Consider the following 20,546-nt stretch of genomic DNA (forward strand, 5'->3'; position numbering starts at 1 on the left):
CTGTGCGCTGCTGCTATGTGAAATAATAATTTTTCATTTAGCTTCTTCACATTTGTCACTTCACTTGATTCGCTCAACATTCTTGTAAGATAGGCAAGGGTATTTAGTATCTATGGTGAACAAATGGAAACAGACAAGAGAAATTTGCTGAACTACCCAAAATCAGACAAGAAATTAAAAACAGAGCTGTTCCAAGAATCCAGGTTTTAGGACTACAAGTTCTTGTTTTAAAAAAAATTATTTATTTATTTACTTGAAAGGCAGAGTTACAGAGAGGCAGAGGCAGAGAAAGAGAGAGAGAGAGAGAGGTCTTCCATTCACTGGTTCACACCCCAGATGGCTGCAATGGCTGAAGCTGCACCGATCTGAAGCCGGGAGCCAGGAGCTCCTTCTAGGTCTCCCAAGCGGGTGCAGGGCCCAAGGACTTGAGCCATCTTCTACTGCTTCCCAGACCATAGCAGAGAGCTGGATCGGAAGTGGAGCGTCCAGTGCCTATATAGGATGCTGGCACTGCAGGAGGCTTACCCCTACACCACAGTGCTGGCCCCAAGGACTACAAGTTCTTCCTACCAGGTTCCTCTGTATGTTTAAAATGGCAGTTTCAAACTCTTGTTCCTAAAATGTGCATCCAATCACCCACAACGTATATTCATCCCTTTGGGGGACAAGACCCAGTGCAGGCCTGTGGAATAGTTTAAAGATTCATAAGAAATTGCGGATGAAACTCGATCATTTATGAACAAAAGACTAAAATGCTGGATATGTGACAAGCTGTAGGCTTCTGTGCTTTAATCACAGGGCGAGGTGAATACTGGTTCAGCTTTAGCTGGAGCAAAAAGCACTGGTAAGGAACCAGCACAACACCTTTCACATCCCAGCCCTGCTGTTTACTTGCCTTATGGCTGTGGGAAACCTTAGTTTCTCCACCTGTCAAATGAGCAAATTGGATCAGACTGTCTCTAAGGCCCCTTCTGCTCTGAGAGTCTGTTAACACCTTGAACTTCTCAAGTATGTATACCAAAAGATAATGTCCCTTTTTTTCTAGATAAAATAACACCTTAAATAGATTCACTGAAGCCTGGGTATATATGAAATGTGGAAACCAGAAAGCCATTTTTATGTATAAAAACATAAAAACCACCAGGTTTTCTACACTCTTCCATGTTCTCTGTTAACAGATGGGAGGCAGGTTGATGGGGGTTATCAGCTGAAGCAGCTGCCATCTTAGCAGTCACACTGCATGAGTGACACTAATGAGACAGGTGAAATATACACCAGCCCAAGACTCCCCTCAAGAAACCACTGCGGTGCTGCCAGGGTCATAGTGGGCAAGCTTGTGGGTTAGCCTTGAGCTCTAAAAATAGACTGTGTAAATAACATTTCATATAATGATAATGACTAGTATTTACAGTCTGCCACAGCCTCCCAGGCAAACGTCCCAGGAAGAACAAAAGGACGCTATGGATAATTAAAACAAAGACAAATGCAGAGGTGTTGGCATATGAGTCAAGGAAGTGTTTCAACATCAGAAGCAGAGGACTATTTACTGGATTTGATTAATAATTGTTAAGTAGATTTTATTTTAAGATCACACAACATTGTGGGAGTTTTGTTTTATTCACACACACAAATGTATTCTAATATCTGTCTATTAAAAACTTCTTAACATTGCTCTTCCAGGCTTGATTATACCTTACTTTTCCAGAATAATTTGAAAGGCTCATTTATCTATGGATTTTAAGTACTCTGTATAAGGCAGATGAAGTTGGAGGATATTAAGTGTATACTAGATGTCAAGTCAAGTACTTGGAACACAGTGTGTGTGTGTGTGTGTGTGTGTGTGTGAGAGAGAGAGAGAGAGAGAGAGAGAGAAAGAGAGAGAGAGAGAAAGAGACAAAGAGAGAGAGAGCGATTTCTGAATTCCAGGAGCTCAAGAATCGATGGGCAGGATAAAGATTTTGCTACAAGGTGAAAATTTCATGACCTGAAGAATAACTTGCCACTTGATGATGGAGAGAGGGTAGAGCAGTTGCAAAGGGGAGTAGTTGCGAGGGGAATAACGCCAGGTTTTGATTGGAGAGCAGAAAGAAATGCAGGGGAATGAAGGAACAAGGACACAGCTTGAGTGCCCTTAGGAGTTCTGCAGAGAACGTAAGACTTCGTCCTCATGCAATGGGGAGCCACTGAAAATTTGGATAGCGGGGCTTCCATGATCATATATATCTTTCAGAAGGATCACTCAGGCTACACAGTGGACAGTGAACTGGATTGGCTAAATACAAAGGCAGAGAGAACAAGTTGAGATCAATGAGAAATACTGCAGCTGAGAGTTGGTATGGGTTGATCTAGGTAGTGGCTGAAGGGAATAAAAACAAGGTAAATATGAATTCTCAATATTTCAAGTTTCTTGCAAGTACCACTAGTCTCAGGCATTACTCAAGTGATTAAATGCTTAAAAGGCAATACAACAGGTTGAGAAACATTCAAATGGTCACATATGAAGTTATCATGTACAGCGGCGTGCATTTAAACATGAAACACTCGAATAGTAATAGAATGGCTTGCAAAGAAGCTGTACTGAACCACTAATACCATCTGATGAGAAGTTTTACATCATCTTAGTACTCAAAGCGTGTTTTCCAGCTGCCTAAATTGGACAAAATCTCTGCTAGCAGGAGAAAGTTCCTTCACCTACGTCTGAATTAAACCTGCCAGCTTGCTCACTAATGTATGTCCTGAAAAGCAAGGAAATTATTTGCAAGGAAAAGGAAGATCTGGTTGTCCAAGGAATTCAAGACTTGATCCTAAACTGTGAATCACGACACCTGTGTTTTATTTAGTTGTGTTGTGGCTATGACTCAGTTGATGACTTGAACAAGTTACACGAAGCCTTAATTTCCCTGGCTACAAAATGGGTACAGTCAAAAGTGACCCCTACTTAGCTGTTTGTGGTGCTGCATAGATGACTAGAACATGCCTGTAAAATGCTCCAAGACTTTGCTCAAAGGCTCCCATATATGTGTTATGACTTTGTTGGTGGTGATTTTGGAGTGTGTGTGAGCTTTGTGGGTAGTGAGGTTGCGTCTTCTTGAGAGGATGACTCATTTAGTCAAAGGTGGCAAAATTGATGCAATCAGCAACTTCTGGATTTTCCTAGCCAGTCAAAACCTAGTACTAATTGACCTACGAAAAGTTACTAGACAACGGAGATTTAGAAGGGAAGTCATACATTGAAACCTTGAAAACTATGGAGAAAGAGCTATATTATAGCTATCAAATTTATTCATCAAGGCAAAATCAATACTTTCAAGACTTTTGTGGTGTTTTGTTGACAGGTCCAAGTAGCCAAACACATGTCAACCCTACAAGCATTTTCCCAGCTGAGGTGAAGCAAGGTTACGACATCCTGCCTTCTTGTTTCAACCCCATACTGTATCCTCTTTTCAATCTCTTTAGTGACACTTTTTTTGGTGCTTTTTCTTCATGATTCTGCTTTGAAATGGCCCTGAAGCTCAGGGCTGAAGTGCAGTCTAGTGTTTCTAAGTATGAATGAAGAGTCTGTGATAGTCCTTTATGGAGAAAATACAGGTTCAGATAAACTTCCTTCAGGCAGGAGTTCTAGTGCTGTTGACCATATGTTCAGTGTTGATGAATCAACAGTGTGTATTAAGGAAGGCATCTCTAAGAAGAGACCCCATAAAACAGGGTTATATATAATTAAAGTGACAAGAGACTCACAGGAACCAAACCTTGTATTTCGCCTAGGAGCTATGGTTCAGTATTGGCTAATCCAATACTCCTGGTGACTAATTCCAAGAATCAAGTGTAGACCAGAGGACACAGCTTGGGGATCACTGTTGCAAAAGTATGCACACAATACAGCTGCACAAGGGAAAAGAGCCGTTGACTTGAGCTTGGAGAACTGAAGGTGTCTTTATGGAAGAGCTGCTTTTGAATGAAGCTTTAAAAAAATGAATAGAAAATCCAAGACTAGATGAGGATGGAAGTTTGTTCAAGGCAGAAGGGCACCTCATGCAAAGGAAAGGAGGCTAAAAAGAAGTCACGTGTTCCAACTCGGCCATGGGCACAGATTTTCAGCCATTACAAAGTTTCTGCACCTAGCTTGGGTTGTGATTTTTGCAATAAGGAAGTGTGCAGCATGTCAGCTGTGAAAATTGGCTCAATATTCATAATCAAATCTATTGTGCTCCCTCTGAAGCCTGTGCCACGTTTCCGTAGAAACTCCCAGTTACAGAAGGAACCCTGGCCAGTAATTGACAAGAAAGCCCAACAGCTTTGCAGGCCACTTTAGTAATGCCAGGGGAAAAACACTATGCAAATTCCTCCTGGAAACTGGTGAGCTAGGAGGGCAAAAATAGATTCCCCCGTTGGAGCATAAAATGTAGACGGCACCTCAGGATTTTATGACAAAGGGACCCTCGGTCTCTCCTCCTCGTCCTCATCTGTGGGTCAGTCTGCTAACCTGCAGATCTGAAATGAGCACTTACCATAGGCCTAGCACAATTCGAAGCACCATGAAGCAACACACACACACACACGCGTGCTCACACACACGCGTGCTCACACACACTTGTGCTCACACACAAGAACAAGCAACATTTTACCCAGCCTCTCTTTCACAGCTGCAAAGCAGTTTATTATCACCTCTCACATCAGCCTACTGAGGTAGCTTTTATTGTGCCCATGTTGTGGAAGAGAAAACCCAGACCCCAGATGACTGAGTGACTGGTTGAAGTTCACAGGGGTAGCGACTGGCAGCGTCAGAGCTGGTGCTCTGTCTGGACTCCAAATCCAGTGGGGGTGTTCTCCATGAATTGGAGAAAGTTCCTGTCCCGGAGAAAGTTGCAAACATGACAAGTGTCCAGGGCCAATGTCGAGAGATGGTGGCGCATGATGCTTCGGAGGAGTAAATGGCCTTTCCTGCCAGCATGATAGGACTCCTCCTCGGAGGACAGACATCTGAGCCCACAGTGCCGCATGGTTCTCAAAGCATTATTCCCATTGGGACAACTAATCTCTGAGGGCTAGAGATGTGGAAGGAAGCCATCTCAGGAGGGTTAAGAACGAGGAACAGAAATGACATTTGAAGCAGGAATGACAAAGGACTCATGTTGAGAAAGGGAGCTCCACTTGGTTGGGAAGTTTAGAGGCAATGTTCCACCTGCCTAGGATGGGTCTCAGCAGGTGGGGGAGAGGCCTGCAGGGGCGGGTACTCGTCACTGTGATGCTCCTTTATGGAGAAAGTGCAGGTGTTCGATGAGTCTCCATCAGGCAGGAGTTTAGTGTCATTGATAAGGAGTTCAATGTTAATGAAGCCACAGGATGTACTAAGTAAGGTGTCTTTAAGCAGAAACCCTCTTGAGAGGGGATGCTGCATCTTCCCTGACCCCAACCCTCATTCTGTGGTACTCCTGGACACCTGTGTGGACAACTATTGTTCTCAGCACTGGGGACCTTTCTGAGAATGTGTTTCCTTTTCTTTTTTTCTTTAGTTAAAGATTTATTTATTCATTTGAAAGAGAGAAAGTTAGAGAGAGAGAGGAGAGGCAAAGAGAGAGAGAGAGAGAGATCTTCCATCCGCTGATTCAGTCCCCAGATGGCCACAACGGCTGAAGCTGCGCAGATCCAAAGCCAGGGGCCAGGAGCTTCTTCCTGCTCTCCCATGTCGGTGAAGGGGCCCAAGTGCTTGGGCCATCTTCCCCTGCTTTCCCAGGCCACAGCAGAGAGCTGGATTGGAAGAGGAGCAGCCAGGACTGGAACCGGCACCCATATGGGATGCTGGCACTGCAGACGGCAGCTTTACCCACTATGCCACAGTGCTGGGCCCAGGAATGTGTTTTCTTTTTCTTTTCTTTTCTTTTCTTTTGTTTCTTTTTAACAGGCAGAGTGGATAGTGAGAGAAAGAGACAGAGAGAAAGGTCTTCCTTTGCCGTTGGTTCACCCTCCAATGGCCGCTGCAGCCTGCGTGCTATGGCCAGCGCACCGCGCTGATCCGATGGCAGGAGCCAGGTACTTCTCCTGGTCTCCCATGGGGTGCAGGGCCCAAGCACTTGGACCATCCTCCACTGCACTCCCTGGCCACAGCAGAGAGCTGGCCTGGAAGAGGGGCAACCGGGACAGAATCCGGTGCCCCGACCGGGACTAGAACCCGGTGTGCCGGCACCGCAAGGCGGAGGATTAGCCTAGTGAGCTGCGGCGACGGCCAAGAATGTGTTTTCAAAAGCAAGGGAGCAGGGCCTAGTCTGCAGAGGGCAGCTCAGAGCCCCTGGACCATGATGGAAGCTTTCTATTTACCATGTTCAGCAAGGTCTCCTCTCCCTTCCTCCCTGTCCCCAAGGACACTTAACGTATCATCAGTCTCCTTATTCCAGGCTCTGGCCAGGTCTGCTCAGCACCCTGGAAGCCCCCAGGGTGTGGCACAGCTTTCTGGCACTGATGTTCCAGTTGTCCATTCCCCACTGCACTTCACGCAGCCCACGTCAGTACTGTGGCCGCCCGTGGACCACTTCCAGCCAGGCTGTCCCCTTCATCCCTCTGCCCGGAGTGCCCTTGTCCCCATATCCTGCCTGTTGTGGTCCAGCTCCTCTGCCAGGCATTACCCTAAGGCTTGCTCTTCAAGAATCTGTTTCCAGTTCCCCCGGTCACGAAGCATGGGCTTTTTCCCTGGGGTCACACAGCAAATCTCTCAATTTCAGCCCGTTTCTTTCTCTGCCTTGTCACAGCCTGGGCTGGCAGCCTGTGTCCTCCTCAAGCCTGGGAATGTGGGTCCTTATTCTGTCACTTAGCACAGTGTCTTGCACTTGGCCAATGCTCAATCTCTCTTAAAAATAAACACACCAAACTGGAACGGTTCCGTTGACATTTAATTCGATTAAGATATTAAAGCTCATTTTAGTAAACTTGTTTTGGGAATGAATGCGTAGGAAATTCTACCTCAACCTCAATTCTACCTGCCCCCACCTCGATGACAATCTAATTTCACTGTCATCTTTACCGCAATGACTTCTAAACTTGTTATTAGTATCACTGAGGAAAGACCATTTCGTCTGATGATTGTGTCTGAGGAAACGCTTAATTATTAAAGTCCACACTGATAATTAGGAAACCCTGTGATTTTGCGATGGGGCAGGCACTACCATGCACATAGGCCTCCATTACTTAGAGAGGAGCCATCTCTAAGTGCGCTCAAGTGAAACCTACCACATCAAATAGTGCCTGCTCACCAAGCTACGCTGTGTCATTAGAGATGTAGGACTGTGGGACGAAGCTCCTCCCGTGGCCTGTGATGATGTGTTTTGCCGGGTTAGTGGCTGGTTTGGCTTTGCCCTCCCCTAGGCCTTGCTGGGTTTGAGGCAGACAGAATCAGCCATTTCCAAGTGTGTGTGTGTGTGTGTGTGTGTGTGTGTGTGTTTGAGGGGAAGGAGGCCTGGTTTAGCTCAGGCCAAGAAGGATTTTCTAAAAGGACCACTTACAGATAAAATAAATCTTGGCGGGGATTGACAGCAGAGGCTGGGCCAGGGCACCAGGGAACCTTGACAGACTGGGGCGAGAAGGAGAAAGCCCTCATTCAGAGTCTAAGGACCCCTCCCAGTGGGAGACTGCTTCTCTCCAACCAGGCCGTGCCCTTCTGCCCTTGACTGTGAATTCTTGCCAAAGCCGGCAGAAGAGTTCATGCAAACCTTCCAGGCCCTTGGATGGTCTGGACTCTCCTAGCCCCCCACCTGGAGCTAGATTTCAGAAAGGGATGGAGCCTTGATGTCTCCTGTGCTCAGCACCTGGGCCTGGCTTCCCTCTGCTCCCAACCCACTCACCCGGGCTGGCTCCACTGACGCCGCCTCCGGGGCGCACTGCCTGCACAGGCGCTGGGCGCTGAATAACTCTTTCAGGATAGTCCTGCTGATGGACTGGGAAAGGAAGCAGCTACAGCCGGGGTCTGCGAGAGCCTTGCCTCCCCCAACAGGAGCTCTGACTCACAGCCTGTTTGGCACTGCTCGGTTCTCTCTGGCTTCCTGACTCTCCCTCTCTCTAATGTAAAAAACCTCCATGGCAGATGTTTTAAAACAATGCTCATAACCATGACGCTGTAATCCACCATCCTCTCTTTGCACCATAGAAACATTTTTAAGTGTTTTTGCAGACTTACTCTGTTGGAGAATCCCATTTTTAGGGCAGGCTCTTGGGGTGGTCCTCCCTGGGGCTGGGAGGGGCTGGGAGCAAGATGGGACTCGCACAAGGGCCTGCGGAGGTCTGGCAGGGCACAGGCGCACGAGGTGGAGGGTGGGCGTGCAGCTAGGGGATTTTACGCCCACCCGCTTTTGGAGGGGAATAGTGGGGTCTGAAGGAATTCGCTGCGGACCAGCAGAAGGGGCTTGGTGCGCAAGGCCGAGTGGCCAAGGCGGACGGAAGGGCCGGCGCACCGTGCACCGAGATGGGCAGCGCCAGCTTCCCAGGCGCAGTGGGCAGAGCTGGGCCGCGCCGGGTGACAGCGGGGGTGGGGTCCCCCGGGGCCGGGGCGGGGCGGCCGCGGCGGGGCGGGCCGGGCCGGGGGCGGGGCGGGGCGGGGCGGGGCGGGGCTCGGCTCCTGCGCCTTCTCGCAGGCTGCGGCGGCCGCGGGAGAGACGTCCACGGCGGCGGCGGCGGAGCGGGCGGCCGAGCAGGGCGGCGGCGACTCGCGGTGAGCGCGGCGCGGAGGGCGGCTGTGGGGGGGTGGTCTTCCGGCCGAGGGGCTCTGCGGCGCGGGGCGGGCCGGTCCCTGACCAACCTTGCCGAGCCTCCCTGGCTTCGACGCCCTTGCAGCCTGCGGGGAGGGAGGGAGCGCGCAACACCGGTCCCGAGCCCTTCCCGGCGGTCCGCGGCCAGAGGTCTGACTGTGCGCGCCACTGCCGCTCTCCTGGAGGACGGCTTCCCGACGGCGTTGCTTCCCCAGAGCGCCCCCTCGCCCCTCCACACTGCCCCCCTCACCCCATTAACCCAGGTAGCTGCTTTCCCTTTCCCACCGCCAGGGGCCCGGCTCCCCACCACTCCCTTTTGGCCCTCCCCAGTCGGTGCACACCTGGGCTCTCGGCTGCCACCTGCCCCGGACGCCCTCAGCCAGCCGGCCAGCTGCTGGCCCAGGACCCTGCCTCCTCGGTTCCCAGAACCCAGAACCTGAGCCCTGAGCTTCTGGAACAATTTGACCCACTTCCCAGAAGGCTGGTCTCAGGCCAGCTGTGCTTTTTGGTGGAGACACCTGTCCCTTTTGCCAGTGGAAGGTCCCAGATGAGAAGCCGCTGTCACAATGGGCCAGCTGGTCCCTGAGTCCTCCTCCAAGCGACCCTGACTTTCTGGCCAGTGTTCCCAGAGACCAGGGCCAGAGGCTTTGTCATTTAAGGCCTCCAAGGTTGCTTCCCCACCTCACCCCACCCCCGACCCTGGTGATCCCTAGAATTTCCAAGCCACTGTGTTGGGGCAGAGGGTTTGGTGCTGATGGGACCACCTTTCTGGGTTCTGGTCCTCGCTTTAGTGCCAGGTCTCCAGGGAACCCAGGGGTAGGGTCCAGCCACTGGAGCTCAGGCCCTCCATCCCTCCCACAGCCCTGTGGCCCTCCCTCCTTGTCCTGCCGGAAACTTTCCCCTCTGTCACCATCTCTAGCCTCTGGATGAGGTCTGTGCCATCTGCATAGCATCCAATCCCCAGTGCAGCTGGGCTGGGACCAGATAGGGCAGGGGCTTGCGCTGGGCCGCAGGAGGAGGGCGGCCCCGAGCCAGATCTGGGCCTGGGGGCTGGGGGTATTAGGGTGGATGGTTGCTGGCTTTCATGGAGCTCCGAATGGGCTTTGAGGGCTGGCTCTGCAGCAGAGAGGAGGCAGAACAGGGGCTGTTTTTCCTGCGTGTTTCTGACTGTCTTGTGTTGCTATGGTGACAGTTTTGCCTCCCTTCGTCCTCCTGACTCTTCTGGGAGCTGGTTTTTATTGGTCTGTTGTCCTGTCTTTTATGGCTCTAATTTCTCCTCTCTACTTGCTCCGAAATAAACAGTCATAAACATGGGCGCTGGGCCCAGGCTGGGGGCTGGCAGGGCTTCACCTCCTGCTGGCCCCGGGCTCCTGGGAAGGGAGAGTAGGGCAGCCAGGCTGGACCACACTCCCTCCAGCTCGCAGCTTTGCGAAAGGACTGGAGCATCCCAGGCCAGGGCACGCAGCGGGTAGCACACCTCCTCCGTGCTGAGAATGGATCCCAAGTGTGGCTGGCAGGGAGCTCGGCGGGTGATTTCCTTCTGTCATCACAGAAGCGCTGTGGGCAGGGACTGTCCCCATGGTGCAGATGAGGAAACGCAGCCCAGAGCAAGTGAGCGTTTTCACCAGGGCTGCCCTGGCTTTAGCACCATAGTCAGCCCTCCGTTGTCAAATGAATGGACAGGTGATGGAGCTGGCAGACACACGCTGACCTGCTGGACTTCCCACCCTGCCAGGCTCTCTGCTCCTGCTCGCAGAGAGCCCACAGGGCCTTATTTGGTCTAGCCCCCTAAACTCACCCTCCAAGAGGCTCATGGGCAAGGCCCCCGGCATCCCCACCTCTTGTGTGTGCCGGGGGACAGCAGTGGAAGTGAGCTGCCGGGGAATTAGGGATTGTTTCTCAAGTCGTTCCTGCACCCTTGACAGTAGCTGTTGGGGACCCACGCTGAAAGCAGAGTAAAGCCACTTGTGACTTCCTGTTTTCACGCAGCACCAAGAAGAATTGAGTTTGCTCGTACTCCCAGGGCCTAGCTGCAACCGGATGAGCAGGACACCAAGCACCCAGCAGCAACCTTCCTCCCCGAGCCAGCCTTGGACAAGGAGTTCAGAGCTCTCCAGGGCCACGGGGTCACCCACTGTCAGCTGTCAGGGACACGCATGACGCTGGTCCTCTCTTGCTGGTTATTTTTCCCTTTGTAGAGCTCTTCTCTTCCAACTGCCCTTTCTCTCCCTTCAGGTTGCTATACCTTGGTTTGATAAGTGAGCGGGAAAAAAAAATGACAGTAGCATGAAAACCCAGGGAATCAGCAGCCTCATTGTCAGATGTGGGCCCTGGGCAAGTCAGTTTACTCTTGTGGGCCTCAGTTTCCCGGTCTTTAAAATGGAGCTGACAGCATGTGGCTATTGATAGCATTTGATTGTTCTTTTGGGATGCAGTGGAGTACCCTGCAGGGAAGAGCTATGAATGGTCAAAAGGCTAAACCCATGATGTCTTTGTCCTTGTGTTAAAGAGATCCCTGAACCACTGTCCTGGGTTAGGAAAAATTAAGCCTTAAAGTCTCATGGTCAGAGGCATTTTCTGAAGTCATCTTGCCCAGCTTTGATGTCAAACCAGGTCCTGCTTGCTCTTGGTGCCGTAGAACACAGTCTTGTTGCTGCCTTGGCTGGCCTGTCAGTGACCTAAAATGGTTGTAAGCTCACGGTTACAGAGCACCTGTTCTGTACCAAATGCAGTTAGGGGTATGGGGATGACAAAATGAACCCTGTTCCTACTTTCAAAGAATGCAGTGTGGTGGGAGAGACAGATGTGGAAAGAGATCCTTGTAATGCAGTTGGAGGGGTGGTGTGATGGGTGATGTGACACCTAGAGATGGCCGCTTGACTGGGTCGCTAGGTAGCATGAAATCAGCCAGTCTGTGTGTTGTGACTGCAATATAATTGTGCTTCCAGTGCCCCTTGGGAGGACTGTAGTCTGGTCCTCACAGCAATGGGCTGGTTGCCAGAGTCCCTCATTCAGCTCCCATGAATGGAGGGGTGAGATGTGTCAGGGAGCCAGTCCTGGCTTCCTTGCTGAGTGTTGACGCTCGCCCCCATGGTGGCCTCTGTCTGGTTCCTACCCAGGTCTTGGTGAAAGTTCGCTCCTGGATCTGCATGAGTGGCCTGACAAGGCAACATGGTGATGGGAAGAAAGTGGGTTTGCTTTCTGACGTATATTCAGACTCCCCTATTGCTGCGTCCTACCTAGGGGATCCTAAAGCTGTCTCTTACCTCTTTGAATCTCAATTCTAGTGACTGTAAAATTGTAATAGTTCTATTACTTTCTAGGAATTAAGTGATCTTATGTATTTATAGGCCTGGCACGGTGCCCACATCACAGTAGACTTGCTCTTATTTAGTTATATTGATTAGAAAGAAGTTCCCAGTTACTAGGCCTCTGGGTCCTCTTAGAACTGTGGTAGAGTGCTGTTTGGGTGCGTTTTGGCTTTAGAGAGCCATTCATTATCTGGGAAGCTAAAAATTGCCCCTGCTCAGGCTCTGAGTGTTGGTGGTTAATCCTCGAGTTATCTCTCACCAGATAAGTAGTTTGTCTTCTGCTGTAGCACAGTCATGCTCAAATCTCCAACACTTTTGTTCTCTCAAAGGAGACCAAATTGGAAATAGCAAAAGACAACCCAAGTTTCAGAAACATATTTTAATCTGTGAGAACACTTCAAACTGAATGCCCCATACTTTTTTATTCTGGATGTGTTTAGCTTCCTTTCGTTTTAACATTGCCAAATATATGTATATACATTTCCTCAAATAAGCACTATAACTCTGCAACAGAAATAATATTTTCCCCATTTTATAGTTAAGGAATCTGGGAAGGTAAAGTCACTCACATTGTTTCTGCCAGCTAATGAGTGCCAGGGCCAGAATTTAAAACCAGGTCCTGCTTGTTCTTGGTGCCATAGAACAGTCTTGTCATTGCCTTGGCTGGCATGCCAGTGACCTAAAATTGTTGCGTTGGGAGAATGCAAACAGATTTTAATAGGGGTGGAACTGGTCAGTGTTGTAACCCAGACTCATAGTAAATATTTAGAGACTTTACTGAGGTTTTCCTCTTGGCACAGCATTAACGAGGCTCTCTGCTGTTGGCTGAGGTTTTATTCCTGTAAGTGTTGAACCGAAGAGTTTGACGTGTCTGAATTAAGAGAAAACATTTGGTGGTGTTAGGAGTAGAGTAGTGTCTTTCACAAGAATGGGTGGTTGGTTGGTGATTGACATAAACTGAACCTTTGGACAGGTGAAGATTTGCTAATTGAATTTATGAATCGAAAGCATGACAGGTACTTCTTAGGCATACAGAGACAGGAGAAGCAATGATGCCAGAACATGTGGATGGATGACCCTTCGAATGGAGTGGTGATGTGAATTTGGTCTGTCAGTATCACTCATGTCTAGGAAGATGGTGGGCATATTGAAAAGCAATTATCAGATTGCTCCCTAGCCTTGCTCAGGTAATTTCAAAGCCTAATTTCCCTGGTTTAACAACCTTGTTGCCTCTGCGGATCCAAGTGCTGACAGCGGGTGCCATGTTGGCCATAGCGTGTTTACCAGGTGCAGCCTAGCCTGCAAACAGATGCGTTTCTATTTGCCATTATCTCAGGGCCTGAGTCTGGTGTCTGCTTATTTAATGACTTCACTTTCTAATAAAAATTCTGCATGGCATAGATAATTAGATTTTTTGAAATGAAGCTGGGGAAATGGAATGCCCCCAAAGAATTTAATTGCAGTTTTATGATGGATCAAGCATAAAAATGGGACTGTTCATTCATTTAATGATCATGTACAAGGTGGGTACTTGCCATATCCCAGCATGTGAGGATAGAGTGATCGAAGTGGCACTGTTCCTATCCTCAAGTGGCTCCCAGCCCACAGGGGAAGCAGAGGAGACAACACATGCCCCATGGAACTTGCCAGCATCATACAGAGTGCATGTGTGTGGTGGGGCGGGAGCGAGGAACCTCAATGTCATTGTTTGAGCTCTTAAGACAACAGAACCCAGTTCTTTCCACATGGATGCTATCTGTAGAGCACACCTGACGTGTTGCATGGGGAAGGAACATGGAACAGAGAATCGCGTGTCCTAGAAGGTTGACCACCTGGACCTAGCACTCAGCTGTGCTGCTCAGTTGCGGGGTGGGGCAGGAGCACGGCTCTGTGCTTCCCTTCAGAAAGGCTGGAATGGGAAGGTTGGATGTGATGACTTCAAGGCCTTTCCATGCCTAGCCTGATGATTCTAGTAAGCCCTCTGAGTGACATTACTCTGAGTGACAGGTGAAGAAGCCAAACCTGGGAACCTGAGCAGCCTGAGCTGTGAGCGAGCTGGGGATGGGCAGAGTCCTGGGGGTTCTCAAGGAATCCTATCAGAGAAGGGAAGAACCCTGCTCTCCTTCCCAGAGAGGGCACCGCTTTCTGATTGTGCATCCTGATGGGTGAATGAGAGTCTGAGCTGATGGCAACAGGGAGAGACGAGAAGGGACCCAGGAGCAGAGCACAGGCACCAGCCGACTCCCTGTTCCAGAACCTCCACTGATGTCAGTGTGGTGCCCTGCTTGCTGCACTGTGCTATTTTGAGTTAATGTCCTTTAAAAAAAATCATAGGGTTTGGTGGCTCCCGGGTTTTAAAATAAATTAAAATGCACATTTTATGACAGTGAGGAATGGTGACCAACACACACCTACTCTGACGCCCTTCAAGTTCTCATTCCCATTTGCACCCAGACGCAAGCCCTTCTGTGGCAATGAGGAAGCGGCATCCCAGTGACCTGTGTAGAGGCGCTGTGCACTGCAGTGCGGGGAGGACAATCAGAGAGCCCAGAAGACTCAGGCTCTTAGGGCAGTGCTCCCTACTGCCATGCAGCCTGGGCTCTGGCTCGCCATGGTCTCCTCTCTCCGAGTCCTGTGTTCCCCTCGGTAAAATGTGGGCAGCAGCCCCAACTGAGCATAATAGTAAGCACTTGATACCCATGTTTAGCAATCATCTGAAGAGCTTTTGAAACAGACAGTCCCCATTGTCTGGATGGGGAGGCTGAGGTCCAGAGGTGTTCAGGAACCTACATACCGTCACTCATTGAGAAAGCGGCAGAGCTGGTGCCTGCAGCTGTGTCTGTGTGCATCAAAGCCTGGTCTCTCCCTACCACCTACACCATAAGAGCCCTGCACAGATGAGGAGTGTGGAATAAATATACACGTGTCTTGGGTAAAAATCATCCCAAAGAGCTTATACATTCATGTGAGCTAGAGGTCCCCCAATGCCTTAACATTGGAAAAATGGATATAGAATGTCAGTGGTGTTTGATTGCTTCCCTGATCAGACGGACTGACTCCCTTCAGGATGTGCTTTGCTCAGCCCCCTCTGTCAGAGGAGGCACCCAGCAGTGATGAACTGGGCCTAGTTCTCAAATCCTTTTCCCTGGGACAGCTTGCAGTCATGGGGTCTGAAGAGAACTATGTCCTCAGCTAACAGAATGAGGATGAACACTTCCTGTCTAACCTCTGTTCTCCAGAGACTGAGGGAGATTAGATAGATGTGTGGATGGATGGATGGGTGGATGGGAGGGAGGGAGGGCGAGGAGGGCAAGGAGGGAGAGGGGAGGAGGGAGGAAAGAAAGAAGGAGGGAGAAGGGAGAAGAGGAGGAGAGAAGAGTTATAGAGACCAAGAGCAGTGGCTTTTCCAAGGCTGGGATTAGAAAAGTCCCTCTGACTCTTTGGAATCTAGAGGAGTGACATGCATGCATGGAAGTTCTTGAAGACAGGTTTAGAACCAAACAGAACCTGGCTTGGGATCTTGGCTCTTCCCCTGGACAAATTCCTTCTGCCTGCTAAGTTTCCAGATTTGTGAGCTACAGTTAATCATGTTTGTGTCTCAGAAATACTGTGAGGGATAAATGAACTAAATATATAACAGCCTCCCATGTTGCCTGATCTTTAAATGAAAATTTAAAATTGGAAGGTTTTTGCTGTGTCCTTTAGCTTCCTCTTTATATGTGGCTCTGCATGAGAAATGACCTGAAACTTCTTTTTCTGATGACACATTCCTGAACTGCCCCCTGATAAAGCCCCAAAAAGTCCATTTCTCTGGACTTCTGTTTCTAGCTTGTGAGCTGTCATTTTATACCCCACATGAACTCAACTGTGTTACTTACTGGATTGTAACAAGGATAATTTTTCCATCAACATCACGCATGACACAGACCATGTGGTTGGTTTCCTCACCCTAAGTCTTTTTCTTGTCTTCTAAATATGTGCTTTTTTTTTTCTTTTTCTTTTCTGGAGTGTTGAGGTTTCAAATCTGCATCTTTGAATACCTTCCAAAGGATTGAATGGGGTCATAAATTATTTTCTCACTCACATACATTCTCTGATTTTTTTGAGTCCCTAGAATCCAAAAACCTGTGAAAATAGAAAGTTTTTGTCATGACTCTCCTGGAAGTGAAAGCTGGTCTAATCATCCATGAGACTATTTATAGCTCGTGTTTGTCCCACACAGGATGAATGAATGCTTCAGCACAAAGATAAGTGCCCCGGACACTCCTGGGGGTGTGCATGTGATGTGATTTAGGCACTTTGATGCTCTCCTAAAACATAAAAAATTTTGAATTTGAAAGCACCTCTGATCCAAGGGTTTCAAAGAAGGGTGTGTGGGTCCCTACTACAAAAAATTGAAAGGAATCGCAGTGTCCCTTAGGGTGGGAAAAGCAGAGGTGAGTGGCCCCCATTGAATATTGGACGTGTGAGGCCATGATTCACCTCCTGCAATCAGACACCTTAATGGGCAGGTTTATATTTGTTAAGTAATATGAAATGAATTAAATGAGCAGACTGGGAGCAAAAACAAAACAAGAAAGCCTTTGAAAATGCGGGTTCCAAAGTTTTGTTGGAACAAAGCCATTAGAAAACAAAATAAACAAAAAACCCCCAACTTCTTTGGAAGTAAAAATAAGCTGGGAATTTTTGATTGAGTGTGAGTTCTAATCAAGAGGGGACTTTTCAACCTGACTCAACATTTTACCCTTAGGAGGAGGAGGAACCAGGGCGTGAAGAGAGCGTGGAAGTGAAAAGCCCCAGTGGAGCGTGAGAAAGGTCTTGGCTCTCGACCTGATAAGTGAGCTTGGGCCTGTCACTTCCCTTCCGTGACCCCCCAGGAGCGAGTTCCAAAGTAAAATGCCTTCTTCCTTTGTCTCTCTGAGAGTCCAGAACTCCCGAGAGAAGGTGGGAGTTGATGCGCTCTCATAGGCTCTGTCTTGCCCCAGGCTGACTCACAGAGGGGTGGGAGACATCTTCAGGTGCTCGGCGTTGGCTTCCTCCGGGCCCTTCCTTTCTTTCTTTTGCACCACTGATCTGTCCTTGGCTTCAGCTGGTTTGTGGGCCCCGGTGCCTCCACTGCCGTCCACACTGCTGATGCCAGGGAGGGCTCCTGGCTGCTTGACCAAGTGTGGCTGTGGCAGGTGACCCAGCTCCCACAGTGATGGGAATCCCAGCAGTTGTCCTACGGCTAGGCATTGTCAAGGGGGTATCAGAGGGGAGGGTTGGGTGTTCACTGTCTCGCTGTTGGAGAGCACAGACCCATTGCAAGCTGTGCCCAAGGAAATGGAGGAGTCCCTTGTCTGGTGTTTTAGTGGACGAGGTTATGAAGTAAGAGGGGACTTCAAAAAGTTTGTGGAAAATGCATGTCGTGAAAAAAAAACTGTGCATGAATTTAAAAATATTTTTGCACAAAAATGAACTTATCTTTACATTGTCTTTTTTCCATGAACGTTTGAGATATCCTCATGGACATGTGTAGGTAAAGGAGATGGGAATCATTCCCTCTCTCTCCTCCCCACCCCACCTCTCTCTCTTTCTCTCTTTGTCTTTTGAGTCTGTGCTTAATGTATCGTAAAGGTGACCTGTGCCCCATTTGAAATTGAGCATTTCCCTCACACCCGTTGTGGTTGATGGAGTCGGTGGTGCTACCTTGTGGTGGTGGTGGTGGTGGGGTGCTGATCTGCGCCCCTGGAGAATCGACTCACTTAGCAGCAGCTCCACATAGAATCCACCGCTGGAGACAGAAATCGACGTGAGGCCCTTGGTCTGCACAAATTGTTGGAGCTGCCTGGCAGGTGTAATATGGTGCCCCTCTGGGCCTGGGAGGTGCAGGACCCTCTGGGGAGGCCTGATTTGGGTGGGATGTGTGTTTGGTGCAGTGGTGAAGGTGCCGCTTAAGACGCCCGAGTCTCACATTGGAGTTTCTGGGTTCCTGCCCCACCTCCAGGTCCTGACTCCAGCGTCCTGCTAAGGCAGACCCTGGAGGGCAGCAGGTGACGACTCAAGTAGGTCCCTGCCACTCACCTGGGATACCCGGATTGAGTTCGCTGCTCTTGGCTTCTGCCGGGTCCAGTTCCAGCCATTGTGGGCACTTGGAGAGTGAACTAATGTATAGGTGCACTCTGTGTGTCTCTCATGTAAATAACAGATTAGAATTGGACTTGTGTGAGCGGTGTGAGAATGCCTGGCACGTATATGGATGTGTGTGTGAAAGTACATGGTGGTGCCGTGCAGGTGGGTCAGTGTATGTAGTATGTATATGCTTGGTGTGTGTGTGTGTGTGTGTGTGTGTGAGCATAGGTGTGTGCCCGCGTGCATGTGTATAAGGGAGGCATTTTTGTTAAGATCCAGAGAGGTGCTGTCAATGGCAGGCCCCCACCAGGGGCTTTCTGGACAAGGCTCTGCTTCAGGCCTCCCCTGGCTTTTGTACATCTTATGAATGCAGCTGACTACTCAAGTGGCCCTGCCGGCTAAGGACTTTTTGTCTTTCAGGGACCAGTGAACACTGAAAGAGGCCATTCTGAAGTTAAGCAGCAGGAAGCAACTGTGTTTCTGCTTCAGGAACACAGAGCTCGGTACAAGTCTTCTTCTACACATAACTCAGAAAAACCCTCAAGTCATTTGAGTACACTGCTCCAAAATAAGTGAACGAAAACCTAATGCAGGCTTAAAAAAAAAATAAAGGATGAGAATCCAGAAAGGTTTATCTGACGGTCAGCTGGCGGGGTGTGTGTGTGTGTGTGTGTGTGTGTGAGAAATGGTTATGAGGAAGAATGGAAGAGAAGGGAGAAGCACAGAGGGAGGAACCAGCTCACGGCTGCCTCAGCCCCCAAGGAATCCCAGCGTGCCCTGACTTTGCCATGTTTATACCACATTCACGTTCTTTGAGGTGAAACCCTGCCAGCTCTGGGGCTTTGCAGAGGGTGTGGGGAAGCAGGGGCCAGAAGTGGGGACCAGGAACCGCGGCTCAGTTCTGCTTCCCGAGTTGCTGAGTATCAGGAAATGAGCACAGACAGCCAGCGCTGTCCTGGGCTTGGAGCGTGGCTCTGCCTCCGATGCCTGCCGGCCTGACCTTTTGCAAGCCCCATTGCCCTGTCTCAGCCTCAGTCCCTCTGTCTGTAGCTCATAGATCGACTAGGTGGTGTCTAACATGATTCCTGGGCTGTGAGGCAAGCATGGCCCTACGCTCCAGGCCTGGAAGCTCGAGTGAGTTGGAGAAGCCATCTGATGTGCAGCTACGCTAGGCAAGAGCCCTCGTGCCCATGGGTGCGCAGTGGGGTTTCCTCCTGCTCGACTGGGACCAAGTGTGTGAGCTCTAGCAGTGTGGAATGAGGCACTGTGTGCATCTCCCCACCACCTTGAGTGAGTCCCCATGCGCAGTCACCTGCTACTAAGGTAGTGGCTTGTGTAAATTTATCTGTTAGCCCTCAGCTTCAGGAAATAGTTTGAGTAGCTCATATAAACTAAAATAGCTATGGTGAGTTTGTTGTTTTGTGGTGTATGCATGCAAGTTATTTTTTTTTCTAACCTGGTGATTTAAAGGTTGTGCAGTCCTGATGTGGCCCCTGACTTTCCAAAATAGTCCTACATTTTCAACTAGATTAATAGCAGTAATTGTGCTTTTCAGCGTGTATTTAGCACCTTTTAATTCTAACTATTGTGTTAGTTTTTTGTGTATGTTGTCCACTCCACAGGCAGCCTTACAAGAGAGATATTTTTATTCTTTCCTTTTTTTTTAAAGATAAACACACTGAAGCTAAGAAAGCTTTTAAAACTTACTTTAAGACATAGGATTGCAATCGGGGCACCAGGACGCGGCTGAGGTCTGACTCCAAAAGTCCTACTCATTCCCATACCACAGGCTCATGCTGCTTCCAGGCCACAATTTTATTATTTTAGCAAAATAAAATCCTTTTTCCTGCCATGACTGGAGTTTGTAAGCCTGGGAAAATATAATCACAGCTTCATTGCTTTGCCTTTTTCCAGAATGGAATCTGAGGATTCTCCTTCCCTAAATGTGAACTTCATGTAAATAGCATCTTATATTTCTACTTAAGAAACTGTTTTTAAAGGTTTATTTTATTTACTTGAGAGGCAGAGTTACAGAGAGAGAAAGGGTAGGGGGGTGGGGAGAGACAGAGAAGTCTTCCATCAGATGTTCACTCCCCTGCCAAGGCTGGGCCAGACCAAAGCCAGGAGCTTCTTCTGGGTCCCCCATGTGGGTACAGGGACCCAAGCACTTGGGCCATCTTCTGCTGCTTTCCCAAGTGCATTAGCAGGGAGCTGGACTGGAGGTGGAGCAGCCCAGACTCCAACTGGTGCTCATATGGGATGCCGGCGTTGCCTGCTGTGCCGCAGTGCTGACCCCTGCTTAACAAACTGTTACCAGATGCTTCCAAAATGCCAGACAATGTTGTAGGAAGTTTCACATGTGCCATTGAATGGGATAAGATATAGCAGTCTC

The 20,546-nt window shown here is 49.3% G+C and overlaps 1 protein-coding gene across 6 annotated transcripts in view; it reads left to right on the forward strand.

Moving 5' to 3' along the window:
- The first annotated feature begins 8,560 nt into the window (after positions 1 to 8,560).
- The window catches only part of CYRIA (CYFIP related Rac1 interactor A), a 112,340-nt gene continuing 100,354 nt past the window's right edge, over positions 8,561 to 20,546 (forward strand). For 2 of the 6 annotated variants that reach the window (XM_051840123.3, XM_051840141.3), the window contains exon 1: positions 8,561 to 8,695. The gene's annotated coding sequence lies outside the window, so the exon portion shown is untranslated. The remainder of the gene's footprint in view (positions 8,696 to 20,546) is intronic. The other 4 variants (XM_051840124.3, XM_089327832.1, XM_051840167.3 and 1 more) reach the window with 3 other exon arrangements.

This window comes from Oryctolagus cuniculus, chromosome 2, assembly GCF_051225735.1.
Source record: "Oryctolagus cuniculus isolate XC-2025 breed Fujian yellow rabbit chromosome 2, ASM5122573v1, whole genome shotgun sequence".
Taxonomy (NCBI): domain Eukaryota; kingdom Metazoa; phylum Chordata; class Mammalia; order Lagomorpha; family Leporidae; genus Oryctolagus; species Oryctolagus cuniculus.